The sequence below is a fragment of the Diceros bicornis genome, chromosome 14 (assembly GCF_020826845.1).
Source record: "Diceros bicornis minor isolate mBicDic1 chromosome 14, mDicBic1.mat.cur, whole genome shotgun sequence".
Taxonomy (NCBI): domain Eukaryota; kingdom Metazoa; phylum Chordata; class Mammalia; order Perissodactyla; family Rhinocerotidae; genus Diceros; species Diceros bicornis.
Window position 1 is genome coordinate 50,559,014 of NC_080753.1, and position 17,275 is coordinate 50,576,288.

A 17,275-nucleotide genomic window follows, 5' to 3' on the forward strand; every position below is an offset into this window, starting at 1 on the left:
CCATGTTCACCCAGCTGGTGAGTGGCAGGGGATAGAATTCAAAGCCAGGGTCCCTGACACCAAAGCCTGTTCTGACTGCTCCACTGTTCTGCCCATCATCTGTCACTGATTCTGATGTGCTTTTTTTTGCATAGAGCATCTTTCCTTCTTTTCAGACGATCAGATCATCATTTGTTTAATTCCCTGAATGCACCTTTATAACAAATACTTATGTTCCCTTTTAGGACTATTTTTGTTTTGCATATGCTACGATTTCCCCCACATTTTGGAATTCAGCAATTTTTTTTCCATATTGCCTTCCCCAGCTAACACCCCACGCCACGTTAAGTGCAGTTGTCTAGGCTTGGAGACCACAGTGGGTGTGTGAGAGCAGCAGAGGAGACTTCGAATGGGGACGATTTATAGATAACCCACTGAGCTGCGTTATCTCCTAAATGCATATGTCGTTGGACCATTCCTGATGGCATCTAATGACCTTGTCCTGAAGATGTGCTGCCGTGTAATCTGCACCCATTTGTCACTTTCTACACTGCTAGATTTACTGAAATAACATGGATGGGGAAAGCGAAATAAATATTATGGATGCCTGGAATGCTTGATTTATTCTTTTAATTGTCTCTGGCTTGTTTTGGGATACAGGAGCCGGCTTTGAAGTTAAAAATAAAGCAACTAATGTTCGAAGCTGAGGTTGCCCCTCTTTTTAATGGAACCTAGATCTTGATGGGGCCCTGGAGAGTTCTCATGTGGTCAGTGAGGAGAGAGTAGTCCTGCAGGAGTGCATGCATGGCCAGTGAGTGGAGTGGGTAGGAGTCCCAGAACCTGGGGGTCCCCACTCGCTTTCTGGGGCTCCTTCCACAGCCCAGCGGCCCCTTCCGCAGGGCTCTGCTCACCCAGCTGTAAAGCCATATATGCCACAGAAGGATAAAAGCCTTTTCTTGGACCACATGTTGGCCAACTGACCATCAGAAGCCTCTGTTCTCCTAGATCCATCTGGCTTCTTTATCAAAGCCATCTCTTTTTAACCTTGGTTGACCGCAGTGGACTGTTGGCAGAGCTCAAATGATTTTCGTTAAGGCTGCATATTAACCATTGCCCAAAATTCTCAGGATCCTAGGACATGAGGATCGTAATCTTGTGGGGAGTGTGAGAGAGAGAGAGAGACAGAGAAAGAGAAAGGGAATAAATAGAAATATTTATGGATCTACAACCTTTGAGGACTTCTACATTCCCTCTAGCATGGAAATAAGCCCAGACAAAGTTTCTTGTATTGTAAAAGTTTTTTGGGCAAGGGTGGTAACTGTTGTTTTAAAATCAAAATAATACTAATATTTATTGAGCACTTACTATGGTCCAGATACTGTACAAAGTGCATTACATACATTGTAAAGTTCATTTGTCACAGCAACCCAACGAGGTAGTTATTATTAGTCCCATTTGAGAGATGAGAGGAAGTTGAGGCTCAGAGGAGACCAACAGTTTGGCCAGCATTGCAGAGCTTAAAGGGACAGAGCTATGATTTGAATCTGACTCCAGAGCCTACTGCATCTATCTTCATTGTGTCCCACAGGATGACCATGAACATTTTTAGTGTTTCTAGTCATATACATTTTTTAACTGAGGTCATGCTGATTGTACTGTTTGTGAACTGCCTTTATCACTGGTCCATATATTGCAAACATGTTGCCATGCCATCTTCAATCCCATATAGCATGATTTTATTGCCTATACAGTTTTACATCTCTTACAGACACTGTTATTTACGTTAAGTAATCTAATGTGTCGAACATTTAATTCTCCAGATTTTTTGCCGTTGTTAGTAATGCTGTGCTGGATTTCCTTGAACACGTATTTTTTTTGGACATCTCTGATTGTTACCTTAGGATAAATTTCTGGAAACCAAAACTGTTGCCTCAAATACTAAGAGCCTTTATAAGATTTTTTATATATATTATTAAAGTACTATATTTTAGCACTCACCAACCATGAAAAAGAATGTCCATGTCTGTACTCTTGGACAACACTAAGTACTGTAATTAAGAAATAGAAACAGAAACACCTTGCTAATTCGATAAGTTAAACATCACATCCTATTTTAATTTGCTTTTTTTTGGTGTGGTTTTGAATGAGGTTGGACATTTTTTGTCTTATGTTTTCTATTTTTTCTGTTTCTTTTTAAATTGGACATATATCTTTTACTCATATAATATATATATATGTTCATTTTGAATTAAAGATATTAACTCTTTGTCAATGATGTTACAAATATTTTTCCCACTTTTATATTTTCCTTTGAATTTTATTCATGTTGATTTTCGTATACAGATATTCAAAATGTTTGTGTAGTCAAACATATTAATGATTTTACTTTTTTGCTTTTATACCTGGAAAAGCCTTCCATTCACTGGGATCAGATAGTCACCTATAATTTCTTCTAGTTCTTTTATTATCCGAGAGTTTATATTTATTATTATCTCATAGTTTATATTTAGAGTTTATTTGGAATTGTGATCTCAGGTATGAGAATCAAGTGAACTTTTGCCAAATAGTTCATCAATTGTTTTCACATCATTTATTTAATACTCTTTTCTCCACTGATAGGAAAAACCACCTTTCTCATGTACTTAATACTTTTATGAACTTGGGTATATTTCTGAGCTTTATATTCTGTACTCTTGATCTTTGTGGTTTTACATTTTAGTTTGGGTTCTACAGTTTTAATAGGTTTTTTTGTTTTTGTTTTTTGTGAGGAAGACTAGCCCTGAGCTAACACCTGTTTCCAATCCTCCTTTTTGTTTTGCTGAGGAAGATTGGCCCTGGGCTAACATCCGTGCCCATCTTTCTCTGCTTTGTGTGGGATGCCTGCCACAGTGTGGTTTGATGAGCGGTGCGTATGTCTGCGCCCGGGATCTGAACCTGCGAACCCCAGGCCTCCAGAAGCGGAGTGTGCAAACTTAACCACTATGCCACCAGGCCGGCCCTTAATAGTTATTAACATAAGCAACCTTAGATTCATCCATATAATTTTCTTTTTTCAAAATTTCTTAGCTATTTTTAACCTATTCATTTATTCTTCCATGTGAATGTAAGACTAATTTGGTCAGATGTTAAAACATCTTTTCAAAATAAATTTTAATTGGCATCGATTACGTATTAATCTCGAGAGAACTGAAGTCTTTACACTTTTGCAACTTTTGATCCAGGTACATTGTCTTATTCAACACTTTTATCATCCCTTAGTAAAGCATTGTCTATGTTCATAGAATTTGAGTAGTTCTTAAGTTTTCCTTAGAGATTTTACAGTGTTGGTTATAATTGTACATTATTTGATCTTTATTTTCCTTATATTTTCAGCTTATTATTGCTGGTTTATAGAAAAACTATGTATATATATATAAATAATGTATATATATATAAATATTTGTGTGTGTGCATGCACACGTGTATGTATGTATAGCTTCTAATAACTGGCCATCTTATCGACCTCAGTAAATTCTAGTAGTCTTTGAACTAATTCCCTTAGATATTCTAAATAGGCAATAATAGTATTTCTAATAATGAAAATATTGTCTCCTACATTTTAATGTTTTTCGCTTTCATTTCTTCTAGAACATCCCAGTGCTATTAAATAACGGTAGAGTAGGTACACTTGACTTCATGCCTGAATTTAGTTATTGACTCTTGTTTTCAACTTTTAATATGGTGTTGGCCATTGGTTTGTGGCAGATATCCTTTACCGCGGCAAGTAAGTAGTATTCTCTTCTACTTTTCAATACTCCTTCCCACAGAATTTTTTATAAAATGTCTTTTCATCTTTAATAATGATAATTTTTTCTGTTGAACCAGTGATGCCATGAATTGCATAGTGTAATTTATGTATCATGCCCATTCATGGAAGCTGTGAAATTACTGGGCTTCCAAATTATTTGATACAGGTCCTTTTTTTCTTTTTTTATTATGAAAACTCCCCTCCACCTACAGTATTTTTCTATAGTAAATTTTCTGATCAAGATTTTTACATCTTAAGTTAATATTAAAGATTTTTATTTTTCTAGAAAAATCTGCCATTTCTATATTTTAAATTTTATTAACATAGATTGAAACACTACATATTTTTAAAATTAAAAATATCCTCAATATTTTTGGTTTTATTCTACTTCTCACTTTTAATTTGGTTTCACTGTTTTTTCTTTGTAACATTAGGTGAGCTAGCAGGAAATCTGTTTTATATTTGGATATTTTTGAGGACTACCTTTTGAAATCTTTTTTATTTAAAATTTCGAATTGTTTCTATCATTATTTTTTGTGTGCTTTGCTTTTATTTTGCTTTCCTTAGATTTCCCTTTTCTAATTTCTTGAGTTGATTGTTGTTTTAAGTTTTTCTGTTTTTTTTGGTGAGGAAGATTGGCCCTGAGCTAACATCTTTTGCCAATCCTCCTCTTTTTGCTCAAGGGAGGTCATCCCTGAGCTAACATCTGTGCCACTCTTCCTCTATTTTGTATGTGGGATGCCACCACAGCATGGCTAGGTGAGCAGTGTGTAGGTCCACACCCAGGATCCAAACCTGTGAACCCCAGGCCACTGAAGCAGAGCGTGCAAACTTTACCACTACGCCACTGGGCTGGCCCCTTAAGTTTTTCTTAATGATGAAAATATTTAAGGTGTTTGCCTCTGAGTGTAGGCTGTCTACACTTTGATACATAATGTTCCCTTATCTTTATTATCTCAACCTGCAGTTGCATAATTTAGTATCTTTGAGACTCTAAACCTATTTAGAAGAGTATTTTTTAAAAGTACACGTTTATTTGAATTGTTTATGCTTTTGTTTATTAGTGTGGAGTTATATTGCATTGTGGTCACAAAATATTGAGGTGTGGTCAAGTTTCCTTTATGTCCCAAGACATGATTCGTTTTTGTTCATGTCCCATAAGCCCCTGTATAGAAGATGCATGCTCTAATTATCAGGTTATGTAGTTATCAGATCAGCCTTATTTATTATTTGACCCTACTTCTCTGTATTTTTATTAAATTTGCATCTGCTTACTTTTCCAAGGACTAAAAGCAATGGGGTAGACGTCAACAACATTATTACATGTCTCTCGGTCTCTGCGTGTTTTCCTTTATATATTTCCATGCTGTGTTATCTTGGTGCATACAATTTTAACTTTTCTTTGGAATGTACTGCTTGTCAGTAAAATGACACTCCTTGTTTAATGTTTTAAATATTTAATTCTGATTTTATGTTAAAATTGTAACCCTTGCTTTTCAGTGTGCATTTTCCTGGTATTCCTTTGCCTCAATCCTTTCACTTTTAACTTTTATGGGTTTCTTGCAGATAGCATAGAGAGTCATTCTTAATTTATCACTCCACCTGGGGGTCTTCTGCTTCTTAAAAGAGAGTTAATACCTATATTCAAAGTTGATATACTTGGTCTAATTTTTATTACTTTTAAATTCCTTTTCTTTTTATGATTCTTTGATGTTTCCATCATTTTCCGTTTCCATATAATTCATTCTCTAACAATTTTCAAGTTAGATGTAATGTTTAATTTTCTAGTTATCTTCTTAAATTTGAAAAATAATGACCTATATTTCTCTCTGAACAATGTCAAGAAGCTTACTGACCATACCTCTTCCTTGTGTAAGATGAGATTAACACATTTTATTCTCCTTTGGGATTCTCCTTTTGTTTTAAAAGATAGATATATAGATATTTTGATCCAATTTATTATTTTAAATATTATGCAATTTTTTATAAGAATTATCTAAATAACCTGTATTCTGTTTTCTAACTATATTCAGTTGTTGTTTAGATGGTTTGATTACATATTATAAACTATTTTAAAGCACAACTACACCTTTTTCTTTATTTTTTTAATTAAATTTTTTGGTTGACTTCAGAACTTCTTCAAATAATGTTTTTATGAAGTACATTTTCTTATTGATCCTTTGCATCCAAGAATGCCTTTTTCATTTTTTAGCTCTTATACTTCAACAGAAGAATTGCTTAGTTTAGAATTCTTGTATCAAGACCCTTTGCCATCAAGGCTATACAGTTTGTTTTATTTCTTCAGTTGTCAAATAGAAGTCTGAGGCCAGCCTGATTTTTCTCCCATCTTAGTGACCTTGGTACCTATATTTTTTCCTTCCTCGTTTGATGCTAATGATCTTCTTACTTTGACCTCAAAATTCAAAAGTTTCATCAGAAGATAAATAGATGACAGTTTTCATTAATATATATGGGTGTGTGTGTCGGGGGGTGTATGTCAGTTTTCATTAATTTTTTTTCTTGTACAGAGTGAGCTTTTTTCTTTGGTCTGGGAATCGGGTATTCAGTTCAGAAAAGTTTTCTTACATGGTATCTTTAATAATTGCTTCTGTGGTATTTGTTCTGATTCCTTCAGGAACCACACATATCTATATCTTGGATTCCTCCTCTGTCTTCAATATCCATTGTAATGTATCTTCTTTTGTTATCCTTCCTGTCTTTTTGCTCTCCATTTTGGTATAGTTTTTTAAGTTTGTTCTTCACATCACTGACTTGATTTCCCAGAGTATTGCCTTTCCTTTTCATTGGTCCTTGTGTAGTTTTAAATTATACTTTTGAAAATTGATAATTTAAAAAATTTTAATGTTTTTGTAGTTCAGTCAGTTTCTTTTGGTTTCATTCACTTGTCTTACCTTCTTTCATGTCTTGTTTCAGAGTCTGGGTTTTCTTCTTCTTCTTTTTTTTTTTTTTTTTACCCCCCGAAGAAGATTTGCCCTGAGCTAACAGCTGTTGCCAATCTTCCTCTTTTTGTATGTGAGTCGCCGCAACAGCATGGCTACTGACAGATGAGTGGTGTAGGTCCCTGCCTGGGATGCAAACCTGGGCCGTCGAAGTGGAGCATACTGAACTTAACCACTAGGCCACCATGGCTGTCCCTTCATTTTTTTGATAGCAGAAATCATATCTGGTCTGAAACTTATTTCCATTTCCAGTAGAAAATCTTTTTCAAAATTATCTTCCTCCTCTATTTTTTGGTGGTTTTATGTCGTTTTGCCACCAAGTCTTTATAGGCCCAATGTTGCATATTTTTGGTTTACTCATTATTGAATGGTGAAAGGTCTAACCTGGCCTGGAATTGGTTCTCAAATGATCCTGGTACCTTCTGGAAGAGATTAGATTCCTTCTCTCAATTTGAAGTTGGAGGCTTGGTTCTTATAAATTTGCCAAGCCAGGTGTGTGTTCCAGCAGCTGTACAGACTGAGAGGGAACTGGAGTCTTGGGATTCTCTGTGGAAGTTCTTCTCTCTGTGGTTCCTGCTTTGTGTTGGGTGAAGCTGCTGTCCATGAGACAGTTTTCTAATTCTGGATTTCTCCCTGACCTTAGCTTCACTCCAAGCCCCCTGTGTAATGGTGACTGAATTCTTATGGTGTCAGAGCCCTGCTATGTAGGGAGACATTCTACAACCTGCTGGATAACCATGGGCATGGCGGTGCTTACTCTTCGTTCTCCTATTCTCATGCCTTCTGAATGCCAGTGAGCTGGAGCCCAGCGAGTATCTTGGTTTCCTAGCCAGCCCTCACCACCAGCCTTTCCTTACTAGTTTTCTGTCAGGCTCTCTTCTTGTTTTCTTCTCACAATGCTGCACTTTTTCAAGCAGGGGAACCACGAGTCACATCTCTGGATCAGCCTTTTCTGTTATGCTTTCTGTGTCCTATCTAGCAAAAATGTCTAATGATGCTGGCATATGTCAGCTGCCCCTCTCCGTTTTCCAGCACTGGTACATATTTTCCCTTATATTTACATTCTTTTGCTATTGATGTTGAAATTGACGATGTGCTCTAAAGGCAGAGAGAGTGGGGTGAGGGAGAGACTTCTGGAAGAAAATCTGATATTCAAAGATCTAAATTTCCCAAATACAAAGTAGATGACTATGAATTTTGCAAAACACTGATGGAGTTCTCCTAAATAATGAACTCCCCAAGGACACTCAGCACGTAAAGTAATTTATAAAAGTCAGGCTTACACATAGATTGTCAGACACACAGCCTTTTTATAGAGTAAGCCACACCTGAATCTCTGTAATGGTCCCAGGAGTGTCGTGCTGCATAGTCCAATGAGGTACAGAAGAACACACAAGTAGCAGCCAGTCATTTCACCTGCAATCATGTTTATGATTAAAGTGGTGCCTGTTTCACCCTTTGCACTTTTCCTGACGGCGTTTGGCAGGTGAGTTCTGGTTTTTCAGCTTAGCAGATAATTGCTTCACCCCAGAAGCTTCCGCGATCCTCGCAGGCCCTCTCCTACTAGGGAGAGCAAGAATGCCAGTATATTTTAAGGAAACAAAGAACAATAGTGTCACATGTTATTGAATAAGAGTGAAAAAGTAGTTCTCTCCACGTCTGAACACAATGTAGTCAGAAGCAACAAAAGAGAAGTAAAGTGCACATGGGCAGAGGGTGGGCCACGGGCTTAATGGATCCAGAGGAGCTTTGTTTATTGACCTGCATTTTCTCCTCTTTTACCAGTCCAGCTTTAATTATTGTTAACAAATAAAAATTTGTTAACAATATTTAATTTAATTATTGTTAACAAAGAAAAAGAAAGACCTTGGAGAGAGAGAGAGAGAGTGTGTGTGTGTGTGTGTGTGTGTGAGAGAGAGAGAGAGAGAGAGAGAAAGAGAAGACAGAGGTAGATCTGGCTTGCTTGCTTGCTTGCTGGAACATCCAGGTCACAGACAGTTCTAGAACAGAGGGAGGGCAACATTGCTGGGGGTGTGTGGAACAGACCTGCACTAATATTCAGGCCTGCAGGCAGAGTCAGTGGCTCCTACTGAAATGTCACTGTGCACATAGCAGTTTCAGCTACAGATCCATTTATAGCATAAGACACAAACTCCTGACTTTTTTCCCATGAGACTTTAATCTCTTGTTTACTGATAAAATTATGTATGGGGAGGGGATGTGATAAGAAGACAGATGTAGAATCTTATGGGCTCACTGTGGGTTGAGGGGCCTTTGTCTACAGACTGGGGAGCTGCCTTCTCCACTGCAGCCTTGGGCATTGCAGACCAGCTCATGGATACCCAAAAGGACATGTTGTGAGCTGCAGTCCTGTGGTTGACCCCATTAGATCTGTGATGGATTTCTTAGAGATTTTGGATGTGTAAAATGAGCAAGGAGCCATCATTAGGAATCAGGAGGGAATGATTAGGGGATACCCTTGATCTATGGTATCTTTATTTTTCTATGAACACATAAAGCAAGAGGTGGTTCCTAGTAATTGACCACGGTTGCCTGTGTTTTGATATTTGACATGTCAGATGGAAACAGACTTGGCTCTTACAACTCACTTAGATTTCCCAGCCCAGACACTGGCATTCTATTTTGAAATTATATGTGACTATAACACTGACTCTTTGGAACATGCTTTTGAAAGCTATCCATGAAATAACATATACTTGGCTTTGGAAACACCTCTCACCATCCAGGTACCCACCACATGTGTTTAAAGATGAGGCTTTCTTTAGCAGCACTATGCAGGGAGTCTGTAGTAAAGAAGTATTGATTGAATATTGATTGAGTGTATGTGCTGTGCTAGGTGTTCTTAGTATGTCATTTCATCTAATCCCACAACTCTTTGAATAAGTATCATCATTATGCCCATTTTATGGTTAAGGGAATATAGACTTGGAAAGTTACTATAACTTGTGCTAGGCCACATTGCTAGTAAGCTTTAAGGCTCATCCTGGGGTCTCTGTCTCGATTACCTACGTTTTTTCTACTGTACATATTGATTGTCCTGTCGATTTTCCTACAGAGAAAGAGGCTGTAAGTTTTTCTAAAGATACATCACCCAAAAGTTGCATAATTGAGAGCTCCAGCATCTCTATTCCTGAGCTTATCTTCCCCAAGCATCATACATCAAGGAGTGTGTTTCCCATGCTGCTTGAGTAATTCTGAATCATGAGCAAATGGTCCTGCAAAATGAGGGAGAAGGGACTGTGTCCCTGCAGTGCTAAGTGCACAGCATTTTAAGGGCAGCGTTGGAGCAGTGTGGGGATCAGGAGCAGCCATGTTGTATCCCCAGCTCTGCTCTAAACTAGTTCTCTTGTGGCCTTGGGAAAGCCATACCCTCTCTAAGCCTCAGTTTAATGAAAGGATTAGAGTAAGGGATCTCCATAAGGTCCATTGTGGCTCCCAGATGCTGCAATTATATTTATCAGAAAATAGTAAGTCTGAACATATAAAACAGAATGTAGTCTTGTCATAAACTATAACTTACACAAGTGAGTTAATTGAACACATAGTTCATGATACATTTCATTGATATTATGCTGCTTGGTAATTGGGCATTAGTGGAAGCAGTTCCCATAAATGACTATAATTTGTATTACTTTCACACAATTAAAACAATTTTTACCATTTTTCCCTCCTTGATTTGTTTTCTAATGTCTCTAATTAATGTGGTTTTCATTCTCCTGATCCGATATGTAAGATGATGCATACATGTGCATGTATGTAATTCACACATTATAACATGTAGATGTCCTGGGTCCTACCTCTAAGTTGGACTTCCCTGTACCCTCCTCTTCCAAAACCCAAGTGTGATGCATTTTCTTTATTCCACTATTCTTTGTCTCTTTTTATTGAGGGGTTGTTGGGAAGCAGTTGGAGCTGCTCCCCATTGTCTTCTCCCCACGTTCAGACCTGGTTAAAGGGCCCTTACCAGTCTCCCGTTCACAAGGCCTTATCCCAGGAGAGGACCAGACGAGGAGACCCCTGGTTTATGGATTCAGCTTCCCAGGACCCACCGGGTCCTGTTCTTCTAGAGGAGATTGTGCCTCCTGATGCCAACCTGGAAAATCCTGGCCGAGGCACAGGGACCGATGGGACTCAATTTGTGTCCCTCATGCCACTGCTGTTGTGACAGAGAGAGCTCCCGAGGTGCTGTGTGCCAGCATCCCGTGCACTGCCTCCCGTGAATCTTGCCTGAGGGTGCTCACCCCGCCCTCATTCAACTCCCGCCTGGTTGCTTCTTGCCCTCCACTCCGCATCTTCCAGGCCAGTCTCTGCCTGGCAGCCCGATTGCCCCACTCAGCACTCCACGCCTCACCTACTTCCCCCTGCCTGTTCTGGTGAAGCTGCCCCATTCTGTTGTAGTTATGTCCTCTCCTGCCTCTCTAAACCGCTGCCAGAGTGTTTACAGTGGATTTGTAAAATTCAGCTCAGACCTCCTAATGAGGCCTGAGGTAAGTGGGGCCTCTCTTCCTGCTGGGTCACCTGCTCATCTCATAATGTGACTTTCCGTGGGAAAATTTGTTTTAAATTAGGTTTGGCTGCCAGGGGCTTGAGGCTGTGTAAACTCAACTGTGGGGCTATTGAAGGTTCCCCTTGAAAATTCTTTTACAGGAGTGAGGGTGGGGACCGGGAAGAGGAGGTGATGCAGTGAGGAATGGTGCTGTTTCCCAGTATCCGGGCTTCCTGGGCCAGGGGGACGGGGAGGAGATGAGTGGGGAAGGGCTGAGATGCTCTCAGGCAGGAAAAGAGCCAGGGAAAAGAACGGTAACTGAGAGAAAGACTCACCTCAGACCTGCCTTTAGGGGGCGCCTGGCTCCAGGGCCCAAGGTGACAAGCTCTCAGAAACTGATAAGAGTCAGGCCCTTCCAGTTGCCCGGTGATTCTAGGTGACTGGCCTTCAGCAGATGTGGCTGGGTCAGCGCGCACTTGGGAACCACTGTGTTCTTTCCGAGGGTAGTATAGTCTTTAAGATAGCAATGTGCCAGCCACTTTAAATTCATTATCTCATAATTGTTATATCACATTACCTTATATCATAATAATTCCTACTTTACAAATGCATAACGAAGGCTCAGTTACAGAGTTTGCCCAAGGTCATAGTGGAGTATGAATCCAGCTTGTGGTTTCAGCGTACTCCATCCTTATGGCAGGGCTTAAAGATGAAGCAAAATGAGCTTGTAAAAATAAAGGGGCGTTACCTTAACCTGTCTCCCAATTCAGAACGTTGGCTGCTGCCTGATGCTGGAATTTAAAGGAAAGTAAAGCTTTTGATTCTTTAATTTAAAAATTAAAAGGTTTAAAGGACAAATATTTTTTAGGGGGCAAAACAATAACCAGAGTGTATTCATATTGAAACAGTGTAATGTTTCACTGGCGTTAATGTTGACAGGGTCGAGGGGGAAAAGAATTACAGAGCAGAAACCCCTAGGGCCATCAGGGGAGGCACCTGAGGGGACAAAAGAAGGATCCTGTAGACAAACTTTACCTACTTTACGATTCGGATCAGGATTGCTCTGCGTTACCCTCCTCTGGGATCAGAAAAATAGATGTTGGGGCAGGTGCTTTGCTTATGCTTGGCTCTCAAAGGACAGCTTAGTGTGGGCGTACTATTAATTCCCTTGGCATAGATTTTGAAAACTTCAAGATTTCCAATCTGAGAACCCTCACTCTGAAACACGTGAGAATTTTCTCCTTGCGAAATAGATTCCACTTGCAAAAAATCTTCTAGTTGTATTTCTCTCCTGAGTTATTGAAACAAATAGATTTTAAATGTCTGGCTGGCTCCCGGATTGTGTCCTCGTAGAAGGTCAGAACGAAGAGATGGGTGTTCGGGTGTTGCTGGAAGAATGAATTGGAACCCCCCTCCCCCAGGGCCACTCTGGGCTCCACCTCTCATTCTGTATCCTGCAGGCACCTTTTTTCTTACTCTTGGGATAATATCAATACTAGCACTGAGTAATTTGCTCTATGTGCCTCATTAGAGCAAAATTTTATAATATTAATAAATTAATATTATATTAATATTAGGAATTTCATTTTCAGTTTTAGCATTTTGCTGAGAGTTCTTCTCTTTTTCTTTTCTTTTCCTTTTTTTTGGACTACCTGTATCATCTCAGGAACAAGCCCGGCTTTGTTGTGCATCCTTCATCTTGCCTCACCTGGCCTAGATAACATGCATTCCAGGTTGCATTGAGAGTTTGCGGCGAGACAGCTAAGCAACAGGCCCTAACAGCTGGGTCATTTTCTAAGAATTAAAGGACATGACTTCAGTTGCCAGGTCTGGCTTTGGCCTGCTTGGTGAGAGCTGACATTTAACTCGTCTCAGCCTGTGCACTTGGAGATGACTAAAGTTGCTGCCTGATTCATAACTTAGAGGTGATGAAACTTGTAAAGTATTTTTCAGGCCTTTTATTTCATTCATTTATTCAAACAAACATTTGTTGTTGAATGAATGGTGACTTTGATTTAAAAACACTATACAGACATAAAACACTGGCAGCTTGTAGATAGCAATTTTTTTATTTGCTCTCTTAAAGGAATTTCATTACCAAATCCTCGTGAATCTTGAACTTCAGGAAGAATAATCCTTCCTTTTGTTGGAGTTTTAAATTTAGAATAATCAGACAATAGTGAAGCATACTGTTCAAAGCATCCCTTTTAGGTTACCCATTTATTATACACTGCTTTTAAGAAGAGATGAATTTGATTAGCATTGAACATTTAGTCGGTGCTTTTACATAGCTAATACCGGGGAGAAATTTTCAAAAAGTCGTGCCTGCTGTTTAATATTATTATATAGTCAACTCTTAATTATCTGTACTGATGGAATATAGTCAGTGATGTGTATATTCCAAAATCATTTCCTTTGGCTTTGGGAAACATTGTATGATGCTTTTATTTACTTTCCATTATGGTTTTGCTCAGACTAGTATTAAAATTGTGCCGCATTTTTTGTGCACACAGCTCATCATAGAAAGGAAGGAGGGAATGCCCCAAAATTATACCAGGGGGTTAGGGAAAGTTCAACCGGAATTTTAAAATATATTACAGATAATACACAGAATGATTGCAAGATTATTAATCTTGATTTCTAAATAGAAAAAAATGGCTGATAATTCACTGCATAAGAAAAAAAGCAAGATAAACCACTTTCAAGATTTCCATGTATGTATATTGTTTCCCAGTTTTGCATTTTGAAAATTCTGAAAGTGAATTTACTTAAGTTACACTCCAGTAACACTACAGCAGTAAATGCTGTCAGATTAGTGATCTCCAAAATGTGTTCCTTACATCGCTGGTGCTCCAAGTAGGTCTTTTGGGGGAACAGAAGAGCTAATGTCTTGACCTATTAATGTGTCTAATGTCACTGCTACTTGTGTTGGCTGTTACTGTTTATTATTAAAATACTTCTCTCCTTCCTATTCATTCAGGTTAAGCTTGTTTTTATGGGCAGCAATTATGGAAGGAAATTTTTGGAGAGTTTATCTTCTGTGTAGCGGCCTTTCGGATTTCGAAAGACTTCTCAACCTAAAAATATATTTCTGCATTGGCCTGCTCTAGAGCCCCTCCCCTTCCATCATTGTCAGCCTCTCTGTTTGGTCCATTCACCTGAGGGATTGGTGAGATTGCATGGTTCATGCCGTGGAAGGCAATGATGGCTGGCTCTTCAGAGTAAGATAAGGGATGATCCCTAAGTGTGGAGGTACTGATGCATAGGAAAAGAAAATGGATCTTTGGCTACACAGTTTGGTGTGCAGCCAGTCCTTGGTAAGTCAGTAGGAAGGTCTCCAACCCCAATGACCTGCCCTGTGGGTCAGTGGGGTCTGATTGGCATCACTGGGCTTCAGCAAGTTGGAAGCTGCCCTTGGTCTCTTCTACTGGCTTGCCTGCCTGTCACCTGGTCATATCGTCACCTGTTCCCACTCCCTTGCAAGTGACCCTGTAGTACAGCTGTTTAGATGCACCCCTACACCTCCTGTGCCCAGCTGGGTACCAAGCAAGGGAGAACCTTGGGAGAAGTGAGGTGTAGCTCTTTGGTGGAGGCCAGTTTCTAAGTTCACAGTCTTGCCAGCCAGTCAGCATTGCAAACGTCAGCTGTAGCCACCACGTGCCCTGGAGCAGAGCTGACCTCACCACATTTGTGAAACAGATTCTGTCACCGGGTCCCGGGTGCCCTTTTCTCCTGCCGCCCCCATCTCCATCTTTGCTGACCTTATCATTTCCACATCAGGAAGCTAGCATCCTCACACTATCCTCGCTTCTTCCCCTATTAGGACCTGCTCTGTAAAAAAGGAGAGGAAAACTGGCGTCCGAATGTCTGCTATGTGTGTAGTCTGGGCTACATACTTTTATGTATGTAATTGAACTTCAGCTTTGCACCAGCCTTCTGAGACAGATACTTGTCTCATTTCACAACTGATGAACTTCAGAGTCAAGCCAGTAAATAACTCCCCCAAAGTTACAGAGCGGGAAAGTGGCAAAGCTAGGATTAATATTCAGCTGTGATTCAAGACCTGTTCTCTTTCCGTGTGTGTGTGTGTGTGTGTGTGTGTGTGTGTGTGTATTTCTTTTTTTGGATATCTGGATATTCCACTTCCAAGGTAGCACATTCTGAAATTTAAAGAGAGAGAGAATGTTTAAACCAAAGGAAAGACTCTAATTATGGAGTTTCAGGTATCAGTGAGTTGTTGGAGGGCTGTGATCTTAAAACCATACCACCCTGGCAGCCAGCCCCTGCCAGGTGTGATGAGCTAGGTAACGTGCATCAAAGCATCTGTTCTTAACTGATTCTGCTTCTTTTACTTAATCCCAGACTGCTTGCTTCTATTTCCAGCACAGTTTAGAACTCAGCTGCTTCTCTTTGTTTTCCCTGGCCAGAGATGTGTGCTTTCCTGGTTTCCTAATAAACTTGAACTCATGTTGGGAGCCCAAATATTTTACTTCCAGCCTTCTCTCTCATAATGGATTTGGCAGCACTACACTTAGAAATATGCTTTCCCTTACATTGAAAAGCAGCTTTATGCTCCTTATCAAGGGGCCAGCAGTGTCCTCGAACATGAGACATTCTTCCCAAAGAAACATTTTCCTGCACTGCTGCCCTAGTTGTGACCAGCAAAAGGTGCGGTCCACACATGCCCTGCAGGGCGAAAGGGCGTGGGTGAGCACATCCGTATTATACCTTGGAGACAAGCCGCTGACGAAGTTCCCTTACAAAGCCCAAAGGAATTTTCCTCCTTCCACCGGAGGTGTTTATAACCTCTAATTTGCTCACCATGCCTCTTGTAGAAAGGAGTAAGAAGCTCAAACCACCGGCAGGCTGCCAGGAAGCCGCTGCGGGCTCGTGTCCCAGAGCGGTGGCGCTCCCCTGGGGGTACCGGGATGCGGATGGGGCAGGAGGGGGGATGCCGGTGGGAGCAGCGGCCCGTGGTCCCTCCCTCCGCCCAGCGCCCTGGAGGTGTGCGCCTTAGCCAACGGGACAGCCAATCAGGGAGCGGGAAGGCGGGCCGCGTGGCAGTGAGTACAGGAGAGGAGGAACTGAGGTGAACGTGTGGGTGAGTGGTCCAGCTTTGTTGGAACAGCTCCGTTGCAAGATCTTATAATAAGTGGTTAGCTTTTCTGTACTCGGTGCCTGACGTTGGAGACCATAGCCCTTGCTGAAGATTTCCCTCATACCTGTTTTGCCTTGGGAAGGCGGTCCCCTTGGTGCCCCCGTAGAATTTGATGCAACCCCCACCTGCAGCTTTGGGCATGGAAATGGGTTCTGACCTCATTTCCCATAGGAGTTTAAAGGGATGAGGGGAGGACTAATTAGTCCCTCATTAAGCACTTACAATGAAGTAGATAGTTCTCCTAAAATGATAATCTAAGTCGCTGACTAAAAAGCCAGGCACACTTACAACATCGAAATACAAAGTCCTTTTTATAAAAGCTTTCTGTAGTTGTGGAAAATAACTATATTTTAACAGGATCTTTACATATCAGTATTACAAAGGGATCCTTTAAAATGTGATGCTTTTAATATTTTTGCCGATCTTGAAAGCTGTCTCATAGTCTGAGTTTCACCTGAGGTTATAGACACGTTCCCCCCCCCCCTTCATATTTGTGGGCATCCAGCACCAGATACTAAATATCAAAATAAAGTAGCTTAGTTTACCACGCTCTTAGTAGAAAATAAATGGCAGTGGGAGAGCTTTCTTGACCAAGAAGGAAAGGCTGGCGCTCTTAACACTGGCTGGCTAGGTTCCAGCTTACTGGCCTGAAAAGAGAAGGTACCACCAGTGTAATTAAAATAAGGCCCCTTGGCTGTACCTAATTAAAACAGTGCGAGAATCTAATAAGAAGCATAAGACTTCACTGATAGATGCCAAAAAAGTTCTCAAATAGATGACTTAGGCACCCATAACATATACTTGTTTGTTTTGCTTTTTATTACATCCAGTTTTTCAGAGACATCCGCTGTGTAGGTGAAGGCCTCCAATTCTTCCTTCTCTCT

General features: G+C 40.2%; 1 protein-coding gene across 12 annotated transcripts in view; it reads left to right on the forward strand.

The window, feature by feature from the left end:
* The window catches only part of ATXN1 (ataxin 1), a 381,747-nt gene that overhangs the window by 120,582 nt on the left and 243,890 nt on the right, over positions 1 to 17,275 (forward strand). The window contains exons 1-2 of one of the 12 annotated variants that reach the window (XM_058555213.1): positions 294 to 790; positions 3,607 to 3,742. The exons of 9 other annotated variants lie outside the window; for them this stretch is intronic. The gene's annotated coding sequence lies outside the window, so the exon portion shown is untranslated. Of the gene's footprint in view, positions 1 to 293; positions 791 to 3,553; positions 3,743 to 12,890; positions 13,159 to 17,275 lie in introns of those variants that run through there. 2 more of the 12 variants (XM_058555214.1, XM_058555215.1) reach the window with 2 other exon arrangements.